Source organism: Notamacropus eugenii, chromosome 2, assembly GCF_028372415.1.
Source record: "Notamacropus eugenii isolate mMacEug1 chromosome 2, mMacEug1.pri_v2, whole genome shotgun sequence".
In the NCBI taxonomy this organism is placed as follows: domain Eukaryota; kingdom Metazoa; phylum Chordata; class Mammalia; order Diprotodontia; family Macropodidae; genus Notamacropus; species Notamacropus eugenii.
Genome location: NC_092873.1, coordinates 290,860,766 through 290,885,536, shown reverse-complemented (window position 1 = coordinate 290,885,536; position 24,771 = coordinate 290,860,766). Strand labels below are relative to the sequence as shown.

At 40.7% G+C, this 24,771-nt stretch overlaps 1 protein-coding gene across 1 annotated transcript in view; it reads left to right on the top strand.

The window, feature by feature from the left end:
* The first annotated feature begins 24,004 nt into the window (after positions 1-24,004).
* KCND3 (potassium voltage-gated channel subfamily D member 3) overlaps positions 24,005-24,771 on the top strand; it is a 307,637-nt gene continuing 306,870 nt past the window's right edge. The window contains exon 1 of the mRNA XM_072644347.1: positions 24,005-24,254. The gene's annotated coding sequence lies outside the window, so the exon portion shown is untranslated. The remainder of the gene's footprint in view (positions 24,255-24,771) is intronic.

Here is a 24,771-nt window from a genome sequence, read left to right as displayed (position 1 = left end):
TGAATTTGAACTCAGGTCTTCCTGAGCCCAGGCACAGTGCTCTATCTGCTTTGCCACCCAGATGCCTCTAATGGGATATGAGAGTGACAGAATACATACCACAGATAATTACGCTATATTATAGACTGTAAAAGAAGAGTTTGAGATGAAATGTTCCAGGAAAATTGGAGGAGGGGTTTAATACTTGAACTGGGGGGGGGGGATCAGGAAAGACATCATAAAAAAGGTAAGCATCTGGTCTGGGGCTTGAAGGACAAAAAAGGATTTCAAGAGGCAGAGAGGAGATAGGAATGTACTCCATGCAAAAGGAATGCCTAGTATGAATGTATGAGAGTCTGAGGACGAGATAGAAGAGCACCTTAATGGTCTGTTTTGGCTAAAACCCAGTTTAGATAAAGGCTAGTAGTGTGAAAGTAGAATGGAGAAATATACTGGAGCCCCCAGACAGGAAGCACTGAAGGACAAACTGAAGAGTGTGTTGGTTACCCGGTAGACAATGGGGAGCCATGTAAATTTTAAGGGGAGGGATAGGAAAAATCTATATTGAAAAACCATATGAAAGATGGGAGGCAGAAGGAAGAGAATGGAGGCAGGAAGGCCTGTTAGAAGGCTATTACAGTAATTCAGGGAAGAGGTAATAAGGGCCTGAATTAGGTGATGTCTGTGTCAGTCAGTTGTTAGTCAATAAGAATTTTTTTTCTGGTAATTATTTATTTTAAGAATGTTTTAATTTTTTTCTCAATTACACATTTTTAGTAATTTTGAATTTCAAATTTGCTTCCTCCCTCCTTCCTCTCCCCACCTTGAGAAGGAAAGCATTTTGATATAAATTATACAAGTGCAGTCATGGAAAACATTTCCATGTTAGTCATATTGCAAAAGAGAACATACAGCAAAAAAGAAAAATTAAATAAACAGAAAAATAAAGTAAAAAAAGTATGCTTTGATCTTCATTCAGATTGAATCACTTTTTTCTCTGAAGTTGGATAGCATTTTTCATTAGGAGTCCTTCAGAATTGTCTTGGATCATTGTATTGCTAAGAATAGCTAAGTCATTCATAGATGATCATCATACATTATTGCTGTTGCCATGTACAATGTTCTCCTGGTTCTGATTACTTGACTCTGCATCAGTTTATATAAATCATTCCAGAAACCAGAAAAAATTTTGCTTGCCATTTCTTATAACTTGTTAAGCCATTCCCCAATTGACAAGCATCCCCTCAATTTTCAATTCTTTGCGACCACAAAAGAGCTGTTATAAATATTTTTACACATATAGGACCTTTTCCTTTTTCTTCAATCTCTTTGGGATACAGACCTAGTAGAGGTATTGCTGCACCAAAGGGTATGCACAGTTTTATATCCCTTTGGGTATGGTTCCAAATTGTTCTCCAGGATAGTAGGATCAGTTAACAATTCCACCAAAAGTGCATTAGTGTCCCAATTTTTCCATATCATCTCTAATATTTATCATTTTCCTTTTCTGTCATATTAACCAATCTAATTGATGTGAGGTAGTACCTCCGAGTTGTTTAATTTGTCTTCCTCTAGTTAATAGTGATTTAGAGCACACTTTTATATGACTAGGTGGCTTTGATTTCTTCTTGCAAAAACTGCCTGCTCATATTCTTTGACCATTTATCAACTAGGGAATGACGTATATTCTTATAAATTTGATTCATTTTCTAATATTTGAGACATGAGGCCTTTATAAGAGAACCTTGCTATAAAAAATTTCCCCAGCTTCTTGCTTTCCTTCTAATCTTGGCTGCATTGGCTTTGTTTCATATTTTTAAAATCATTGGCCAATTTTTCTTCTGTCTCTCTAATTTGGGTTTTAAAATCCTTCCAGAGTGCTGAGCTGGCTGGTGTTTAAAAGCAAAGGTCAGGTGAGGTCTTTTGGGGTTTTCCCTGAAGTTACCTTGGAGCTAGTTTATTAAGTGTGGGGGAGGGGTGGTCTGGATCCTGAAGGCTCCTCTGCTGAGCTAGGGCATAGCAAGCTCAGTCTTCCTGATTCCGCTGGTGTGCTGAGGCACACCTGGGGTCCTAGTGTTGGCAGTTGCTGGCTTCACACCCGCCCCACCCCTGGAGTTCAGGATCTTCTCCTGGTTTCTTGAGGTGGGGCTGTCTGGGACAGCTCTGATCCTGCACTGGTTGCCTTCGGCCACATCAAGAGGAACGCTTCTTAGCGATCTTTCTATCCTCACAGTCTAGGAGTTTGTTTACCCCTTCTACTGCTCTCACTGTTCCAGGGTTTTTCCCAGGGAGATATTCACTGGGCTTGTGAAGGTCAACAAGGGGAGGGAGATAGCAATTACTGATCACTCCGCCATCTTGACTCCTAGAACCAGAAATCTCTCTGCATTGCCTTTGTTTCAACAAGCATTTGTTAAGTGCTTATTGTGTGCCAGGCATTGTGCCAAACTCTGTGGATAAAAAGAAAGGCAAAAACAAACAAGCCAATACCTGCTCTCAGGGAGCACATGTTCTAATGCAGGACACAACATGTAATTACCTGAGTACGAGCAAGATATACACAAAGTATATGAAGGTAATCTGAAGAGGGAAACTATTAGCAGGTGGGGAATGGGGGACAACCAAGAAAGGCCTCCTATAGAAAGTAAGGTTTGAGCTAAGTCTGAAGGAAACCAGGGAAAATAAGAGGTAGAGATAAGAGGTTGGGGCAAGGATAAGAGTTCCAAGTATTGGGACAGCCAATGAAAAGCATGGAGATAGAAGATGGAATATTATATTGCATGGAAAGCATAAAGGTATAAAAAGAATAAAAATAGCTACTATTCTATTGCACCTGCTATGTACAAGGCACTGTGCTAAGTGCTTTTTACAATGATTATCTCATTTGTTCCTTACAACCACCCTGGGAGGAAGATATTGTTATCATCCTGATATTACAGATGAGGAAACTGAAGCAAACAGAGGGTAAGTGACTTGCCCAAGTTCACACAGCTAGTAAATATCTGAGACCGGATTTGAACTCACATCTTTCTGATTCAAGCGAAAGCACCCTATCCACTTTGGCAGTAGTTGCCCCCAAGAAGTATAGAAAAGGAGGAAGGGGAGGTTATAGATATGAGGTAAGAGTGTAAGAACTTGACAACTGCTTAGATATGGAGTACAAAGTTAGGAGAAAGTAAGGTGGCAAGAGTCCTAGACCAAAAGTCAGAAGAAATCACTTTGAGTCCCAATTCTGTCATTATTCTGATACTTTATGAAAATCATTTATTTCTGGAAGCCTCAATTTCCTCATTTGAAAAAGAGGGATAATAAGAATAATATATCCCAATGATGAAGGACATAGTTAAAATTATAGGTTATAAAACTACTTCTCTCACAACAAATATATGAAATAAGTAGAACAAATATTGTTGTTATTCAGTTGTTTTTCAGTTATGCCCCTAACCCAGAGTAAATCTGAAATTCAGCCCAGATTGGCACCAAAGTAATGTTCTGTTTTGTTCTCTGAAGAGGAAAGGTCTGGATGAGGGGCTAATGAGTCAGGGGTGGGTGGAGGTGGCCCTTTAGTCCAACCAATGTCTTTGGAGGATTTTTATCCTTCAGTCATTTCAGTCTTGTTCAACTCTTTGTGATCTCATTTGGGGTGTTCTTGGCAAAGATACTGGAAAGGTTTGCTATTTCCTTCTCTAGCTCATTTTACAGATGAGGAAGCTGAAGCAAACATGGTTAAGTGACTTGTCCAGAGTCACATACCTAGGCTACATTTGAACTCAAGAGATGAGTGTTCCATGATTCCAGGTCTAGGGCTTTATTCGCTGAACAATCCCACAAGCATTATTAGTTATGATTATTTGGCCATATTTTTCATGAACATTTTACAGATGAAGAAACTGAAGCTGAGAGTTTAAATTACTTGCCTGAGGTGACATGCCTAATAAATAACAGAGCCAGGATTGAAACCCAGGTCTTTTGACTCCAAATGGTGGTGGCAAATGTTTTATTATGTAGGATCTATGTCACAAGGTTTGCTGTGAGCATGAAAGAGGAGACTGGGAGGCACTTCATAGCTATAAAACACTACATATAGATGAGTTATGAAATGATGTTTCTTGTAAGAGTGGCCATCCTCTGGGCTACTTTCCCAGAAGATAGTTACTACCTCCAGTTTGGGGAGGTACTTTGGGAACATTTCCTTTTAGTTCTATCACGCTACTGCCCATGAACCTCTACTAATGTACTTCTTAACAATTAGCCAAGAGATCCAATTTACTCAGTGGAAAGTACTGCTCATTTTGTATGTAAATAGTTTGATTGCTGAGAGGGGCAAAAACAAACAAACAAAATAGTAGTGTAAGGAAAACTAATAATATCCACTTATGAAGAAACAGTGTCTCAGAATGCTGAAAAAAGATATTTATTGTCTAGAGGAGTGATGTCAAATTCAATGGAAATGGAGGTCATTAAATTTTACATAGGGGCAGCTAGGTGGCACCACAGTGGATAGATAGAGCACCAGGACTGGAGTCAAGAAGACTCCTCTTGCTGAGTTCAAATCCAGCCTCAGATACTCACCGGTTATGTGACCCCAAACAAGTCACTTATCCCTGTTTGCCTCAGTTTCCTCATCTGTAAAATGAGCTGGAGAAAGAAATGGCAAACCATTCCAGTATCTTTCCCAGGAAAACCACAAACGGAGTCCTGAAAAGTTGGACACAATTGAAATGACTCAATAACATCATAACGTGCATGAAGATTCCTCCATACCACATACTGACTTAGAAAACCACATAGTAACATTATTTAGGTTTTATTGCATTTTTATTTATTTTGTTATATATTTCCCAATTGTAGTCTGGTTCAACCTGGACTAGGACTAGACATGCTGTCTACTGGTGTGTTTGACACCTCTGATCCAGAGAAATAATTCAGATAAATGTACTGGGAGTATTTAAAGACAGAACAATGCCTATGGTAATGATGGCCACACAGGATTGTGGTCCATCAGTTCATTTACATGTGGACTGTCTTCAGAGTTTTAAAGGTTATAACTGACAAAATTGTGAGCCAATTAACTCTTTGGGAACTGTGGGAAAACTGTTCGGTTTATGCTTGGACTTATTGAGTTTTATTTCATAAGGTAAAGATGACATATTGACCACATCTCTGTGGTTTAATTTAAAGCATTAGAAGTAATAAAGGGGAATAAATACTTGTTGACTTCTGGGGAAGAGAGAAGATGGTGAAGTAGAGAAAGCAACCAAAGTGTCCCAACATTCCCTTCCAAACAACTCTGAAATAATACCTCAAAATCAAATTCAAGAGTGGCAGAGCCAATAAAAGATCAGAGTAAGAGATTTTTTTAGCTCAAAACAACTTAGGAGGTTGGAAGGAGGTCTTTGAAACTGGGCTGGAAGTTGGCTCAGAGCCTACATGGCAGCAACATCAACAGTATGCCTTAGAGATGGCAACAGCAGCAACAGTGACTTAGGGAGCTCTGAAACCAGCAACAATAAGAGGGTAGAAAAACTAGTTAAAAAGACACTAGAAGGGACCCATATGCTGTTTGGCTACTCCATTACCTATATGCACTTCCAGGTCACAGCTCCAGGGCAGAGATAATCACTGACTACAAGGAAGCAGGGACCCTAAGGAGCAGTATTCCCTGCAGCAAGGAAGCAATGGTCACACCTTTCCAAATCATACCACCTTGGAAGCAACAAAAACTTTAAAATCCCCAAAACTATCTCTGAAAACAGCAGTGTGAAAAAAAAAAACTACAGTTTGGAACAGTGTCCCTCTACCTCCATCCCAGAAACAGAGCTTAATTTTATTATAAAGTTCAAATTCAAGAAATTAGCTAGAAAAATGATCAAGAAAAGCAACAAAAAAGATCCTGACCATAAAAAGCTATTATGGTAACAATGAAGATCAAGATACAAACACAGAAGAAAACAATGGTATTAAAAACAGCTACAAGTAAAGCCTCAAAGAAAAATGTGAATTTGACAGAAGTCTAAAAAGATTTCCTGGAAGAGTTTTAAAATTAAATAAGAATAGTAGAGGTTAAAAAATAGAAAAAGAAATGAGAGTGATACAAGAAAATTATTTTTTTAAAAATTAACAACTTGGTAAAATAGTCACAAAAATACTGAAGAAAATAACACCTTACAAAACAGAATTGGTCAAATGGAAAAAGGTACAAAACACTGATAAAAATAATTCCTTGAAAAGCAAAAGTGACCAAAGAGAAAAAGAGATGCAAACTCTCATTAAAGTGAATAATTCCTTAAAAATTAGAATGAACAAGTGGAAGCTAATGCCTCCATGAAACATCAAAAACCAACAAACAAAGTCAAAAGAATGAAAAAAATAGGAGAAAATGTGAAATATCTCATTGTAAAAACAACTGACTTAGAAAATAGTTTAAGAGAAGTAATTTAAGAATTATTAGAGTGTCTGAATGTCATGATCAAAGAAGGAGCCGGAACATCATGTTTCAAGAAATTACAAAGGAATACTGCCCTGATATCTTAGAATCAGAGAAAAAAATAGAAATTGAAAGAATTCACCAATCATATCTGAAAGAAATCTCAAAATGAAAACTTCCAGGAATATTATAGCCAAATTCCAGAGCCTCCAAGTCAAAAATAAAATACTTCAAGTAGCCAGAAAGAATCAGTTACTGTAAAGCCACAGTCAGGATGACACAAGATCTAGTAGCTTCTACATTAAAGAAGCAGAGGACTTGGGATACAATATTCCAGAAGGCAAAGGAGTAAGGATTACAATCAGGAATAACCTACCCAACAAAATTCAGTATAATCCTTCAAGAGAAAATGGATATTTAATGAAATAGAAGACTTTAAAATATTCTTGATGAAAAGACCAGAGATGAATAGAAAATGAAAGAGAAAGCATAAGAGACTTAATAAAGCTAAACCATTTAAATTCCTACATGGAAAGATCATATATGTAATTTCTTAGAACTTTATCATTATTAGGCCAGTTAGAAGAAATCTACATAGACAGAGGGGATGGGAGTTAGTTGATTATGTTAGAATGAGCTAAAATAAAATGAAGGGGTAAGAAAAAGGAATACACTGAGAGAAGGAGGGAGAGGAAGAATAGAAAAAAATTATATTAAAAAGGTTTACAAGGAAGAGTTTTTTGCAGAATGATAAGGGGATGGGCAACACTTGAATCTCATTCACATTGGAATTGGTTCAAAGAGGGAAGGATATAGGTGTATGTGTACTCAGTTGTGTATAGAAATTTATCTTATGCAATAGGAAAGTAGAAAAGGAAGGGGATAAGAGAAAGAGAGGGATAATAAAAGGGGTAGAAGATTAACGGAAACAGTAGTCAGAAGCAAAACAGACTTTTGAAGAAGGACATGGAATAAAAGGATAAATAGAAGAAAACAGGATGGAGGGAAATGCACAGTTAGCGATCATAACTGTGAATGTGAATGGGATAACTTCACTCATAAAGAAGAAGTGAATAGCAGAATGGATTAGAAACTCGAATTCAACAATATATTGTTTACAAGAAACACACTTGCAACAGAGAAACACACACAGAGTTAAAATAAGGGACTGGAGCAGAATCTATTTTACTTCAACTAAAGATTTAAAAAAAAGGCAGGGGTGGCAAGCATGATCCAAATTAAAAAAAAAAAGCAAGCAAGGAAACAACATCTTGCTAAAAAGTGCCATAGACAATGAAGTAATATCAATACTAAACATATACGCACCAAATAGCATATCATCCAAAATCTTAAAAGAAAAGTTAAATATGTTATAGGAAAAAATAAACAGTAAAATTATACTAGTAGGGGAATCTATACTTTCCCCTCTTGGAACTAGATAAATATAATCATAAAATAAATAAGAAAGAAGTTAAGGAACTTAATAGAATTTTAGGGAAAAAAATAGATATATTAGACGTCTGGAGAAAACTGAATGGAAATAGAAAGGAGTAAAACATTTTTTCTCAGTTGCACATGGCACCTTCATATTATTAGGTATTAGGGCATAAAAACCTCACACTAAATGTAGAAGGGCAGAAATAGTCAATGTACTCTTTTCTGACCATAATGCAATAAAGTTACATTCAATAAAGTTCTACAAAAACAAAGATTAAAAATTAATTGGAAACTAAATAATTTAACCCCAAAAAAGAATGAGTCAAAGAACAAATCATAAAAATAATTAATAATTTCATTAAAGAGAATGACAACAATAAAGCACCATTCCAAAATTTGTGAATACAGCCAAAGCAATGCATAGGGGGGAATTTATATTTTAAATGCATATATCAATAAAAGAGAAAAAGAGTAGATCAATGATTGAGTATGCAAATTAAAAAAATTCAAAAAAGAACAAATTAAAAATGTCTAATTAAACATCAAAATAGATACCCTGAAAATCAAAGGAGAGATTAATAAAATTGAAAGTTAAAAAACTCAACCCTTTGAATTATTAATAAAACCAAGAGTCGGTTTTATGAGGAAAAAATAAAGTAGAGGAACTATTGGTTAATTTGACTTTTAAAAGAAGAAAACCAAATTGTCAGTTATAAAAATGAAAATGGTGAATGCACCACCAATGAAGATGAAATTAAAGCTATTATTAGAGGATATTTTGTCCGATTACATGCTAGTAAAACTGACAATCCAAGTGAAATGGATAAATATTTGCAAAAATATAAATTGCCCAGATTAACGGAAGAGGAAATAAAGTACTTAAATAACCCTATCTTAGAAAAAAGAAATTGAATCAATGAGCTCCCTAATAAAAAAAATCCCAAGGGACAGAAGGATTCACAAGTCACACATTCAAGGAACAATTATTGCCAATACTACATCAACTATTTTTTTAAATAGTTAAAGGAGTCCTACCAAAATTCTTTTATGATACAAATATAGTTTTGATACCTAAACCAGGCAGAGCAAAAGCAGAGAAAGGAAATTATAGACCTTTTTTTTCATTAATATTGTTGCAAAAATTTGAAATAGAATCCTAGCAAGGAAAATTACAGCAATATATCACAAAGATCATACACTATTACCCTGTGGGATTTATACCAGAAATGCATGACTTATTCAATATTAGGAAAACCATCAGCATAATTGATCCCATCAATAAAAAAAAATAGAAATCATTTGATTATCTCAATAGATGCAGAAAGAACCTCTGACAAAATTCAACATCCATTCCCATTAAAAACACTAGAAAGCATGAGAATCAATGGAGGCTTTCTTAAAATCATAATTAGTATCTATCTTAAACCAAGACCAAACATGATCTGTAAAGGGGATAAGCTTGAAGCCTTGCCAGTAAAATCAGGAGTGAAGCAAGAGTATCCATTAACACCACTATTCTTCTATATTCTACTAGAAATATTAGTTATAGCAGTAAGATTAAAAATAATTTGAAGGAACAAAAATAGGCAATGAAGAAACAAAACTATCACTCTTTGCAGATGATATGATGGTATACTTAGAGAACCCTAGAGAATCAAGTAAAAACTAGTTGATGCAATTAACAATTTCAGCAAAGTTGCAGGATATAAAATAAACCTACATAAATAATTAGCATTTCTGTATACTACCAATAAAATCCAGCAGTAAAAGACAGAAAGAGAAATTCCATTTAAAATAACTGCAGATGTAATGAAATACTTAGGAGTCTATCTGTTAAGACAAACCCAAGGACTACATGAACATGCTTATGGAACAATTTTCACGGATAAAGACAGATCTAAGCAATTGAAGAAATATGCACTGCTCATGGATAGGCCAAGCCAATATGGCAAAAATGACAATTCTACCTAATTAACTTACTTATTTCAGTGCTATTCCAATCAAAACACCAAAGAATTATTTTATAGAGCTAGAAAAAAATAATAACATCCATCCGGAAAACAAAGGGTCAAAAATATCAAGGGAATTGATAAAATATATATATATATGTGTGTGTGTATATATATATATACACACACACACACACACACACACACACACACACACACACACACACACACACACACACACACACACACACATATATAAAGGGCGGTGGCATAGCAGTACCAAATCTCAAATTATATAACAAAGCAGTAATCATGAAAGCAATCTAGTACTGCCTAAAAAAGTAGAATGGTGGATCAGAGGAATAGATTAGGTACATAATATACAATAGGAAATGACCACAGTAATCTAGTGTTTGATAAACTCAAAACTCTTTTTAGAGGGGGAGAAACTCACCATTTGATAAAAAATTGGAAAAACTGGGGTGCAGTCTGGCAGAAACTAAGTACAGACCAACATCTCGTACCATATATCAATCTAAGGAGAAAATGGGTACATGATTTAGACATAAAAGGTGATATCATAAATAAATTGGGGGAGCATGGGAAAATTTACCTGTTAGATCTATGGATAAAGGCACAGTTCATGACTGAACAAAAGACAGAAAGGATCAGAGGAAATAAAATGGATAATTTTGATTACATGAAATTTAAAAGTTTTTGCACAAAAAAACCCAATGCAGCCAAAATGAGAAGAAAACAGGAAATTGAGGAAATTTTTCTGATGAAAGTCTCATTTCTCAAATATATAGAGAAATGAGTCAAAATTATATAAAAAATTAAGAACCATTCTCTAATTGATAAATGGCCAAAGGATATGGACAAGCAGCTCTTAGAAGAAGAAATCAAAACTACCAATAGTCACATGAAAAAATGCTCTAAATCACTGTTGATTATGGAAATGGAAACAGTTCTGAGGTGTGACCTCACACCTATCAGATTGATCAGCATAACAGAAAAGTAAAGTGATAAGTACTGGAAGGGATGTGGAAAAATGGGTACACTGATATACTCTTGGTGGTGTTTCTAACCATTCTAGAGAAAAACTTGAAACTATGCCCAAAGGGCTATGGATCTGTGCATGCCCTTTGATCCACTTCTTGGTGTATATCCCAAAGAGACAAAAAGGAAAAGGAAAAGGACCTATATGTACAAATAATGCTTATAGCAGCTCTTTTTGTGGTGGGGAAGAATTGAAAATTAAGGGGATTCCTATCAATTGAGGAATGGCTGAACAAGTTGTAGTATATGATTGTGATGGACACTATTGTGCTATAAGAAATTATAAGAGGGGTGGTTTCAGAAAAACCTGAGAAGATTTATACGTACTGATGCAGAGTAAAGCAAGCAGAACCAGGACATAACTGTACACTGTAACAGCAATATTGCAATGATGATGAACTGTAAAGGATTTAGCTACTCTGATCAATATGATGATTAAAGACAATTCCAAAGAGCCTATGATAAAAAAAATCTACTTGAGAGAGAGAAGCATATTTTTTTGAACTTTAAGTTTCTTTTTATTATTGGGTTGCTTTTTATTCTTTTTTCTCAACATTTTAATATGGGAATCAGTTTCAGAGAAGCAAAACTATTAAGGACTTTTTTTCTGATACCAGTACAATAAGAAAATTTACAATAAACCTTTACTAAAGAAAAAACCAAAAAAATTCATTCTTGTCACTGCTTCATCAGCAGTAGAGTAGAAGAGGAATAACTGCCCAGCAGGAAAGCAGTGAAAATTAGAATGGAAGAAGCTAGAAGAAAAATTGATTCATGTGGTACAGGTTGTTCCTGAATGATTTAAGGGTAACAAGGCCTATAGTCCAGAGTTGTGGGTTGCCCCAGACCAATGGATTTCCCCACCCATGTGCCACCCTGCTAGGTGTCCACTCTTTTCCATAGATAGTGGGCATATTGGTGCAAGAGCTCATTCAGATTCGTGGATAGATTATAATACTTGATTGTTTCTGCTTTTGCCTTCCAATTAATTTCCCACCAAGGGACAACTAGGTGGTGCAGTGGAAAGAGCACCAGTGCAGGAGTCAGGAGGAGGACTTGAGTTCAAAGCTCACCTCAGACACTTGACACTCACTAGCTGTGTGACCTTGGGCAAGTCACTTAACCTCAATTGCCTCATCCTGGGTGATCTCCAGTCACCCTGATGAATATCTGATCACTGGATTCACATGTCTCTGGAAGAGAAGTGAGGCTGGTGACCTGCACAGTCCTCCCTCACTCAAAACAAAGTCAAGAGCAAGTCATGTCATTATTTCTGTGATGGCATGGTCTTTTTTGGTAATGAAGGACAAACACACACAATTTCCCACCAGTTGTGCTCTTTAGATTGGATTCCACCATGGCCCCAGAAAACTTCATCAACACCCTTCAAGGTTGTATCACCTCATTAATATCCCTCAGTACCCTCTACCCCTGTGATTGAAGGGTTAGAGAATAGGACAAAGAACTCCTCCCAAAGACTCCTTTTAAAGAGGGCTTGCAGGCCAGCCATGTCTTCATTCTCTACCAGATGCACTACTTTCGATTGGATTCCATCATGTCCCTATGCCAGGTAACTTCTTTATTCCTCTCTCTCCCTACTTCTCAGATTCCTTTTGTGTGTTGTCTTCTCATGTTAGATTGTGAGTTCCTTGAGGGCAGGGACTGTTTCTTTTTCATATTTGTATCTCTAATACTTCCCACAGTGCCTAGAACATAGCAGGTGCTTAATAATTTTTATTGATTGATTGGATGACTAATAAGTAAATGTAATGGTTATTCTTGATTTTGTCCTATTGATAAATGTTTTGTGTTTAAAAATTTAAGCATGGTGATTGATTTGTATGTAAACGGGAAGCATATTTGTGGGGGCTCAGGAGCTAGAACGGTGAATAATAAGATTGTGTTCTCCCCAGTCCTTTACATATGCATGCACCAGGTTTACTCTTAGGACTTTGAGGAAGAGTAATGAATTACAACCTGTGGCCAGGACCCTAGCTTTTCTGGTATGAGGGTAGGTTGGAATGAGCAACTTAGCCCAGAGAGAGAGAAGAGAGGTGTAGGTGCCATGCTGAAAATGACATCCATGGATTACACTACTTGCATGGGTGGACTCGATACCAAGCCTGGGTTGTATAAGCAAAATCAACCAAGATGATATAGAAAGAAGAGTAGCTACAAAATAATTTCCTATAAGCCTAGTTCTGCCATCCCACTAATATACAGAACATCCATGGAAAGAGTAGGCACAAAGGGCAATGACTGGAAGGCACAAGTGTAGGGAATACACGTGGTCAAGGTGACTCAATAGTCTAAGGTCTAGAAGTCCTTTTTCTACTATTAAGTCCTCACAAAACCCGATCCTCAGCCACCCTTGCATACCACTTCTGCTAGGCTGGTAATTCAGGTTAACACCTGAGAATCTTCTCCTCTTCATAACTCTACTCTTGATAGCCAGGGTTAACTCTTTCTTGAATCCACAGCTAGCTCCCTTCACTGCTGCCAGAAGTCCCATTCCTTAATGTTGCTGCTTCCCTTGGAGATCCTTTTTCCCTCTCTTGTCTTTATTTGTTGGAAGTCTGCATCCTTGTTCTCTGTTCAACACAGTGCCTCATACTGGTAGATTAGCTTCATGACAGAGCTATGGAGGGTCTTGGAGAGAGACAAGGAAAAAGAAATCCCCTCCTTATCCCCACTAAATAATTCCTTCTTGTACTAGATTCCTCTTTCCCTTCAGGATCTAGCCATAGATTAACTAGCACTTAGCCTTTCAATAATCCTCAGAGATATGAATAGTTTTCTATCCCTCCAGTGGCCAGACTTCCCTTAATTTAGCTAGAGAAAAGTGTTATAAACAAATCATTGAATGGTAACATATTGTTAACTCACTGACACTTCATTACCTCTGTTATCTTCTTGTTTTCTTTGACAACATCATCTATTGGGCAGGGGGAGGGATAGGAAATAAATACTCCCCTTATATTTGAAGAACTTCATTATTTTCAGGCTTCAAGCTTGTGAAATTACCTCCTCATATAAGATAGGACTCATTTAGAACCAGCTAATATAGACATGATCAGGTATATGCCTACACAATAACACTTCAAAGGCCCATGAATTCATCCCTGCTCCTCAAATGTATCTACTGCTCGACTGGATAATGCCTGAAACTTCTCCTTTAGAGATTCATTCCCTTGCCATCAAGTTTTATTCTTAAGATCATGGGTTTAGAGTTGGGATGGATCCCAAAAGTGAACCTTCTTTTTTCTCAGATGAGAACATAGATCCAGATAGATTAAATAACTTACCAAGGGTCACAGAGAGTTGAACCCAAGTCATCTGAATTCCAATCCATTATCTCTTCTATCATATTACAATATGCCTCCTCAAATGTTCCCTTTTCTATTGTACTTGGGAAAGAAAGCACATTACGTTTTGTTGGTCATACATTATAGTAAGAATGAGCTTACCGGATCTTCTAAGTTGTCATCCTTGAGACCCTCTTCTGATTCCCTCAGGTAGAAGTGACTTCTTTCCAGAATTTCCCATGCCTCATTTTGCCTTCTCCCTGTACTGCTCTCATAATTTATATTACAAATTATCTGCCTATATGTTTCACCAGAAGGAGAAGGCACTGCAGGACTCTTTTCCACTGCCCTAACTCAGTCTGCCCAGTACCCAGACCCCTCTAGGTTCTGGAAGGACCAGGAATACAGGTGCTATGGGCATTCTGCCAAAGCCCCCTTTCTCATTCTCCAATCCTGGCTGAACCCTGATAACCCAAAGCCTCTGCTCCACTCCAGTCTTAAGGCCCACTTTAGCCTTCTCAGTGGTTGTGAGAAGAGACTGGTCCAGCTCCACCCCTTCTGTACTCTGCTTGGGTGAGCATGGAGTCATTAACTACAATCCATCTAGCAAGATGGAAGCTCACTGGTCCTTACATCTGCCACATGACTACATATCCTTGAGACCCCCAAGCATTTCTATGCATCTCACCAATATACCCTAGGGCCTCTTAGGATTTGCCATTTGCTTTGCCACTGGACCCTAAACGTGAATGGGCCTTTTCATCTACCCTACAGCCCAATCTTAAATGTGTTATCTTCTCCAGTTAGAATTAACTCCTTGAGAGCACACATGCTTGAATTTCTATTTGTGTCCTTAAGATATAGCACAATGCATGGCACACAATATACCATGAATGCTTTTTCATTCATCCATTCATCATTCATTCACTCATCCCCTTACTAGATTACAATTACCTTGAAGGCAAAAACTGTGCTGTTATTCCTCTTGGTATTCCCAGCACTCTGACTAGAAGTTCCTTTCAGACAAGGATTTTTGCCATTTTTTATTTTTGTCTCCCCATCTAATGGGTGTTGATCCTGGCTCTCCCATTGACTAGCTGTGAGATCTTGGGCAAGTTGCTTACCTTCTGTGTGCCTCAGTTTCCTTATCTGTAAAATGAAAGGGTTGGACCTCTTAGATCCCTTCTAACTCTAGATCTATGAACCCAAATGTTGAATTTAAATTAATTGAATCCTTTCCTGAGAACAGGATTGGAGAGGGAGGCACAAGAATGAGAGGGGAGAGTGAGAAGACTAGGGGCAACAATGGAAAACAGGAAACCCTGGACAAAAACTTCACATGCTTCATTTCCCACTAGACTGCACTCCTCTGTATATCTCCATACCTTCTTCCTCCCCCGCTCCCACCCCCCAAAGCTTCTGTTTATGTGTTGGCTTCTCCATTAGGACATAAGCTCCTTGAGGGAAAGAATTATCTTTCATTTTCCATATATTTAGATTCCCAGCACTTAACACAATGCCTAACACACAGTAAACCCTTAATGCTTATTAACTGACTGGCTGATGACTTCACAATTTTGCCACAGATTTAAACAACCGTAGACCAAAGTATAGATAATAATAACATGAGTAGAAGTTGTGGAGATTATTTACTTTTCAATGTACTTATTGCCTATAGAATATAAGCTGCTTGATAGACAGCTAGGTGGTGCAGTGGGTAGAGCTCTGGGCCTAGAATCAGGAAGACCTGAGTTCATTTACTAGCTGTATGATCCTAGATGAGTCCTCATCTATAAAATGGGAATTATAGCACCTACCTCCACGGTTATTGTAAGGGTTAAATGAGATAATGTTTATGAAATATTTAGCATAGTTCCTGGCACGTAGTATGTACTACATAAATGTTAGCTATTATTATTATTATTGAAGGGCAGCTAGAGGGCACAGTGGATAGAGCAGTGGGCCTGAAGTAAGAAAGAGTCATATTCATGAGTTCAAATCTGGCCTCAGACACTTATTAGCTGTATGACCCTGGGCAAGTCACTTAACCACGTTTGCCTCAGTTTCTTCATCTGTAAAATTAGCTGGAGAAAGAAATGGCAAACCACTCTACTACTTTTGCCAAAGAAAACTCCAAATGGAATCATGAAAAGTTGGACATGACTGAAATGACTGCACAATAAGATTATTATTATTGATAACAGAGGATGCCTCATTTTTATCTCTGAATGCCTTGCCTAAAGTAGGCATTAATAAATGTGTGAATTGAATTTCCCAAAGTTCCTTCCACCCTCCTCTCAACTAAGAAATAATCACATTAATGGTTTCCTATTTGACGCAGGTTTCAGTTGCTATACAAAGATGACTGATAAGCATTTCATATAAATGGAACTATTTTTACTCTTGAATATTTGTATTCTTTCAGTAAAATCATGAAATAAACCACTATTGATCATTATCACAAGTTCTATAGGCTTCCATTTATATACAGCTCCCAGTAGACATAGCTCTTAGCAGTCAAGAGCTCAGCAAAAGCCATCCTTGGCTTTCATACAATATCTATATTTAAAACCAAGGAGCATTTGTCTTGGTGTTTCCTTGGACTGAGCCATTGGCTTTTACAGTTTTCTGGGTTTGTTTTTGGCTAATAGGTTTTTGACAATTTGCCCCAGAAGGATTGTTGCATCTAGCACAGCTGATGCTCTCAGAGAGCTTGGGGCTGGGCAGTGGAGAGACAGCAGTGGCTCTGACATTTCTGACTGGCTTTGGTACAACTATTCCCAGTGAGGTGGCTCTCTGGGGATATAATGTACACTTAGTAGAAAGAGAAAGAAGAAAAGATCTAACCAACCGATTTGGACCAAAAGCAGAAAATCGGACTTTTCTCCTTTTCTGGAAACGTGAACCTTAAGTCTCCCTTTATGATGTGATTTATTTCACTTGTAAAGTCTTCTCTTTTTTCTATTGGAGGACTTTGGGGATCCTTCCATTTCAGTTGGCCAACAACATATCCCTTATCAAGACAAGAGAACAGAGTTTCAAGTCCTATTTTCAATCTATGTCACCTTGGGTTCACTTTTCCTTTTGGGACCTCAGTTTTTCCATCTATAAAAATCAAGGTTTTGGGCTACAGGAGCTGTATGGTCCATTTCAGTTTTTTATCTTATTGCCATGAATAGAATTGTACGCTCCTTGAGCACAGGGTATCTCTACAATGCCTCATAAAAAGAAAACCAGATACTTAATGTTTAAGTGAGTTTAATTAATACTTTGATTTGTGATTATTTTCACATAGTAGGTGCTCTGTCAGATCTACATAGGTACTTCAGACTAGACTCTGTAAATGTTTATAGTACTAGAATCACTCTCAGCCAATCCAGAAGTATCCTGATTATTGGAAGACTTTGGTCAACTGTGATTGGCTCACAGAAGTAACTGTTTCTTTGGATTAAAGAGATGGAAAGCTCTCATAAAACTTAATATTATCACTGCTTCCTTCATCCTCCCTCCCAAGTAATAATTCAATCTGACACCTAGCTCAGTCCTAAAATCCCTTTCATTATGCTCCCTCTATCTCTAGCACTTGAGAACACAAGAACCTTCCCTATCAGACAGGGCTTAAGAGGCAGAGATTAAATGATAAATTCACTAATATTCTCAAATACCTTCAATGACTAGGGGCCATTGACACTAGAATTAAAACCTATCATGGATTCAAAACATTCCTTTTCTCCAATAGCTTTCTCCTTTATCTTCAGCACTCTCCCCTCCACCCCGCCCAGTCTTCCCCACAAAAATCAGAACCTTTAGGCAGCTGCTTTTATGATGTACAGAAAAGAACACTGAACTCCCCTGAAAGTCAGAAGACCTGACTTATGGTCCAGGTCCCACCACTGAATTGTGATGTGACTTTAGACAAGTCATTCCCACCTCTCTCAGTTTCATTTTCCTCACTGGAAAAGATGTTCAACCATAATGCGTATGATTATTTTTGGAGAATATTGTTATGGGAATTCATGCTTCAAAAAAGGGCTGGACTAAGATATCTCATGCCCTCCATTGTCTGTTACCTTCAGATTAAGCCCTGCTACTTCTCAGCCTTGATCCTAACTAGACCCCATTCTCTTGATACAGGCATTTGACCTCCAGTCACCCCAGCCCACTGGCATCTCCCATGAATATCTTCCCTAGACCCCTCCTCCAGTCACCCTGACTACTTGGCCACTCCTAGATCCTTCCCACAGTCTTTCTATATATAAGCTCCTTCTCAGCATCCATTAAGATGCTCCAATTCAATCTGGCTGGCTCGCATGAGCAATGCAAATGTTCAGATTCATTAAGAGTCTGACCAATATGGCAGATCTTTAATAAAACTTGTTTTTCTTTGACTGAAAGAAGGCTTGGGTTGAATTCATCTGGGCAAGACTTGTGTGTTGCTATTTTGGGGTCCCATCCCCCCTAAACCTCAACAAAACCACTTGCATCTCCCACTCTCTTCTCCTCCAAATTGCTAAAACATGAACTTTACTTCATAGGTCACAAAGGGAATGAATGATTGGCCCTTGATAAAGATTTAACTTACTGACAGCAATTTCACCCCAATCATCCTTTTCCCACCATTACTTGAATTTCTTCTCTTTATAACTGAGAAGCAGCATGGAATAGTGGAGCAGTTCTCAAAGTGTGATCTAGGGATCCCTAGGAGACTCTTGGGGGTTACCCCAGACCCTTCAGGGGGTCTGTGAGATTAAAACTATTTTTGTAATACTAGAATATTTTCATTTCTAATATGGTAAGTATCAATAAATATAACTCACATAAACAAAAAATCTTTGGAAGGGGAAGCTCTCTAATAATTTTTAAGAGTGAAAAGGTGTCTAACGTTTGCAAGCCACTGGAGTAGTGGACAGATCCTCAGAGTCAGGAAGACCAGGGGTTCAAATCCCACCTCTGACCTACTGAAGGCTATACGACCCTGGGGAAATTACCCTGTCTCTCTGTGGTCTAGGCAAATCCCTAAAGTTGGAATCTGGAGAGTGTGGACCTGAGTATAACTTACCTCATCTGGAAGTTCACGGTATCAATTAAGTAACAGGTCCAGTTCCTATCCTTTATAACTTAACAAACATTTATTATGTGCATATGCAGGAGGCACCTATAGATACAAAAATAAAAAATGATAGTCCCTATCCTCAAGTTGCTGATAATCTACCGGGGGCCAGTACACATTCGCCAATAAACTTAATACACAGTAGAACGTGATGGGGACAAAAGAAAAAGCCAAAGTGCTCCAGGAAAACTTGTAGAATTCAAACTCTGTTATCCCAACAATTTGAAATTCACCACTATGAATTTCACAGATTGGGGGACCTTTTCCTTATTAAAACAATAGATGCAGGTGTTCATTTTCTTCTCATGGCAAGTCAGGGCAAATTTCCTAGCACCTTTTCCCCACTAGTCCTAGAAGGAAGCTTAAAAGTCTAATAATAAATCCAGAGTCTCAGCTCCAATGAAAGTATACCCAAACTGCTGCTTAGCTCCTGGGCATTTTATTTTGTCTGTCAAAAAACATCCTGTTTTCCTCCTTCCGTATGTGAGTAAGGGCAAAGTGGCTGCTGTCTAGATGGCTATCTAGAGGGCAGGATGATCACAAGCAGAGAGGGCAGAGGAGACACTTTTAAAATGCTCTGAAACCCTGTTACCAACAATAGGGTAGAAGTTGGGACTGCTGGGAAGTACACCAGGCTGGTGGTATAGCTGTCAGGGACCAGGAGGTTCAAGCTTGACCGCAAGGCTGCCAAGCAGAGGTGCCAACAGTGAAAAGCTCTACAAAGAGTAGTCAGAGAGTCATTCTCATGGGTGCCCAGGTTGGAAAGGACATACAAACCCCTGTTAAAAGCAGCCGAGACAGGAGTGCAGGAGCTCCCGAATGCCACAGCCAGGCTGGTGGCAAACAGAAAAAAAAAAAAAAGCCAGGACTTCGGCAGCTTCTGGAGAAAGACACTCTCTGACTTTCATTTCCCATTTACAATGCCTGAATTGGGAGCATCGACCAAGCTCCCAAATTAGCTTTTTAAATAGAAGCTGAGAGTAAAGGAAAGGCGGCCGAGTCATGGGGGAAAAGCAACTGAAAATCCCGGCCAGGCCAGAGGCAAAGGAGAGAAAAGGTGAGGACAGGCAGCCAAAGAGAGACTGGGAGACTCTGGGAAAATGAGGAAAAGGGAGAGCCCTAACTAGCTGCACAAGCCTAAGAAGCATCGGGTGGTGTTCAAGGAGCTGTGGCCCTGAGTGAACGGACCTTGGGCTCCATAACCTAACTCTGCCTCTCATCAGAGGTATGAACCTTAGGCAAATCATTCAACTGCTCCAGCCCTTTGGAAAATAAAACAGTTGGACTAGATGATCTCTAAGAATTTTACAGCTGAAGAGAATCTATGATTGCCTCACATTCCAAGAAGCCTTGTCCTAGACATTTTAATCTCATGTTCTCTAGGCCACTTGATTATAAGAGAAAATAAAAGTGTTTTTTGTTGTTTCTGTTGTCCCGTCATTTTGGAGGAAAGGAAAAGGAAAAAAAATATTATTTTTTTTTCTGAATCATGAGGCTCTGAGGTATGTGAAGAGTCATCTAATTCCTTCCCCTAAACTCTCTCTGAGAGAGGCAGCTTCATATTGTGGGTAGGAAGATGTGAGTCTCACATGTGATACATAGTAGTTGTGTGGACAAGTGACTTAGCCCTTCAGTGTTCTGGGCACCTCTCTAAGACTAATAGTCGCAGAATAATCACAAAACTACATTTGTAGATGGAGTTCCTTACTCCAGTGAAATCACAGGTTAGCTCTAAAAGTATCCCTAAGAGATGGCAGTCAATTACTTAAGGTTTCTTTTTAGAAGGAAGTTTTTTCCTACTTTCTCCTTCCCTTCTACCTACCTCCCCATTAGTGAAGATACCCACCTCAAGAACAATTCCATAAGAGGTGCGTACATACATATGTATATGTACATATGTATATATGTATGCATATATGCATATGCATACATATGTGTGTAGGCACATATTACATACATACAGATAGATAGATGAATAGATAATGAACTCCAGTTCAAAGCATAGGAACCTACACATGGAAATACTATAAAGTCTCTCAAGATTTAGATCAAGGGTGGGTAGGTGGGTGGAGTGGAAAGGAAACAGGTATTGGACTCAAGAGGCCTGAATTTGATTTTCACTTAATTCTAACTGTGTGGCTCTGAGTGGGTCAGCTTCTCTGAACTTTCTGTGGTCCCATTTGGAAAACTTGTATAAGCTACCTTCCGTAGCTAATGTGAAATGGACTTTGTAAGGCTTAAAGTGTTAAAGAAATGTGAATGATTTTTAATAGTAATAATAAAAAGAAGAATAAGAAAAGTCAGGGATTATACAACTAACTTGTAAATGTACTTGGAGACTGTACTGGAAGATGTCCTGTGAGCTCTGAGCCAGTTTATAAGGGTTAAGGAGCATCCTCCCAGAGGAGACGAAGTCCCTAGTTCAAACCACTTGCTAGAAAATTAGTTGTGCCCAGGAGGGATTTGGGGGGTGGGGAAAGGAAGAGAAGGGAAAGGAAGAGGAAAACTGCAAAGGATCTCCCTGAATCCTTCCCGTATCTACCAGGGAGTGGCACTGTTGTTAATCATTATTACGGTATGCAAATCATTATGCTAATCAAACACAGCACTGGGACTCCTGGCAACCTCACCCTCTGGTCCACACCCACCTGCTATATGGTGCTTTTCGTCTCCCATCCTCACCCATGCCCTGCTGCCTGGTTGGTGTCACTACAATAATCTAAGAGTGGCAGTATAGGGAGAAAGGGGAATTCCGGGAAGGGGTATTATTCATAAAACCTCGGGCAAATTTCCAGGCTGCCTGGTTGCCACACAAAGTTCCCAGGTACGCAGGTCATTGTTACGAATTCTATTCCATTTCCAAAGTGGGAGGAAAATATGTAAGTTTCCCAATACATCACCCAGTCAAATGTCCAGTTACCCCGAAGACTCTCATTTCTAAAGGGATCAGATGAAAATTCTGGCTCCTCCTCAAGCTAGACTTCATGATCCTGTGGGTTCTTTTTCCAAACCTTGGGTTCACACTGAACTTCTGAGGACGTATCAATATCCCTTTCCATCCCTAACAGACACACCCGCTCTCACACACATTCAACCTAGAGAAGCCATTTCTCTTTTTTATCTTCTTGGGGAGAACCAGAGAAGTGACAGGTTCTCCCAAACCCTGGGTTCTGAGCACCCCAGGGACCTATCAAGATTGCCGGACCCCAGAGACCAGTGAGTGGTCGGAGAATCTCTTCCAGGACGCTCCATCCTCCCCTGCAGGGGGAGTCTGGAGTTGGCCAGTCTCGTATAGCCTCTCCACGTTCTCCACTCACCTCTCAACATCAGGGCGTGGGTTTGAGAGCCCAAGGTATGGGGCAGAGGGACAGTAGGTAAGCGTCCGACTCTGGGGATGGGGAGCTTGGTGCAAGCACCAGGAATAGTGATGAGGTTGTTCAGTCTCTGAAGCCCGGACTTCGGACCCTCGAGTCTGGGACATGCAAAGGGGGATTCGAAACAGGCTCACACGGACCATACTGTGCTCTCTCAAAACGGACCATTAGCGGAGCAGCCATGCCCTTTAAGAAAAGAGGCGTCCCTTCACCCTGAAAGAGCAAAGGTATAAGCGTTGTATAGTGGGGCATAGAGAGTGCCAATACTGGGGCTTCTCCGAGGGCTGCTGGGTGCGGTGCTTTGATTCGATGAACAAGTCCTGGAGCTTGAAGAAGTGTACTCCCAGAGGAGCTCGAAGGTGACGCCTCCCCAGGTGGCTGGGGTCAAAACACAGGCAGGTGATGGTGGGGGCGCTCCCGTGTGGACACAGTCAGCTCTATACAAACATTCATTTGCACAGCTTCACCATCACCTACATGCCCACATAGCCTCAACCACGAGAGCACACGGATACCCGTGCTCTCTGACACACAGCATACTCCGGATATTCCCGGCTTCACACACCCATGCTGGCACTTTGGCTTGGCCCCTCCCCCCACCCGGTGCCCACACGGACACACGCACTCACACTCGTGGCTCCACACTCCGCTCGATACAGTCACACAGTCGGATTCCTCCACTCACCCAGGGAGACGCACAAGGAAAGAAAGCTAAGGCTAAGACTGAGCCTCGCTTCTCGCTCTCGCTCTCTCTCCCCCACATTCGCTCGTGCGCGCACCACACCCGCCCATACACAGACAGACAGACAGAGACACAGACACAGACACAGACACAGACACAGACACACACACACACACACACACACACACACACACACACACACACACACACACACACACACACACACACACACACACACACACACACTCGCACAGGCATACCGAGTCACTCCCCCTCGCACACCCTCGCCCCCGGGCCTCCTCCCGGCCGCTAGGCTAGCGATCCTCCGCCTCTCTCCATTCGCGGGCGGCTACGGCAGCGCCCAGCTCTCCGGCCTGTGGCCGGGGCAGCTCTTCCTGCCCGGACCCGCCGGGCACCAAGGAGCCTGCCTGCGGTCTTCGTCTCCAGATTCATCCCCCCCACCCACGGCTCCTGCTCCCCGCTTCCCTCCTCCCCCTGGCCCCGCCCCGCGCCCCCGCGGCCTCCCCCCTAGGGAGAGGGACCTATCCATCTAGCCGGTGGCCCGCTGGTCTCGGCTTCCCGCGACGCCGGGATTGGCGGGGGCAGCGAGCGAAGGAGCAAGCGAGGCGGGCAGCCGGGGAGGGAGGGAGGGAGGGAAGGAAGGAAAGAAGGAGGAAGGGGGGCGCGCTGCCGAGCCCGGAGCGGAGAGGCGGCGGGGGAGGAGGAGGGACGGAGTGCCTGGCGGACGCAAGGAGAGAGCGAGCGAGCGGACTTCACCTCGCCTAGAAGCACCGCGAGCTACCGTTCCACGCTCACGGCTCCGAGCCGCTGGGGCTGCCTCCGCCTCGGCCAGACCCCGGCTCCGGGCACCGGGCTGCAGCTTCCCCGGGAGCCCTGGGCGCGGGAGGGGCCGGGGGCTTTCTGCGCCCAAGGTAAGAGGAGAGGGCGAGGAATTGGGGTTGGGGGTGGGGTAAAAGGGACGAGGTGGGGGAGGGAAGGGGTCCGCAGGTGTTGCTCCCACGCCTGTTGCTCCAGCTGCCCACTCGAGTCCCTCCCCCACGCCCTGGGGGCTGGGCACTAGGGCTGGGGAGTGCGGGGGGCGGGGCGGGGGGCGCTGTGCTCCGCGCTCCGCTCCCGACCCCCAGGTTCCGGAGGAAGGGTAGGGAGCAGACTCTGGGGCGCCCTTCCCTTGCGGATAGCCTGGAGGTCCAGCATTCTGCTTAGATGTTCACTTGCTGCTTATCCCTTAAAGCTGTGCTCTCATTTGGGGGCCAGGAACCTCTATCGTGGCCCCTGTCCCTTAAGGACCCAGAGGGACTGATCGCTCGGAAAGCTCAGGTTGGGGAGAGGTGTCAGATGGGATAGATTCTGTACTCCTGCTTGCTGAGGGAGGGGAGCAAGGGAAGAAAGGGAGAGTGAATGAATCAGGGCGCTTGGTAAAGTTCTCCA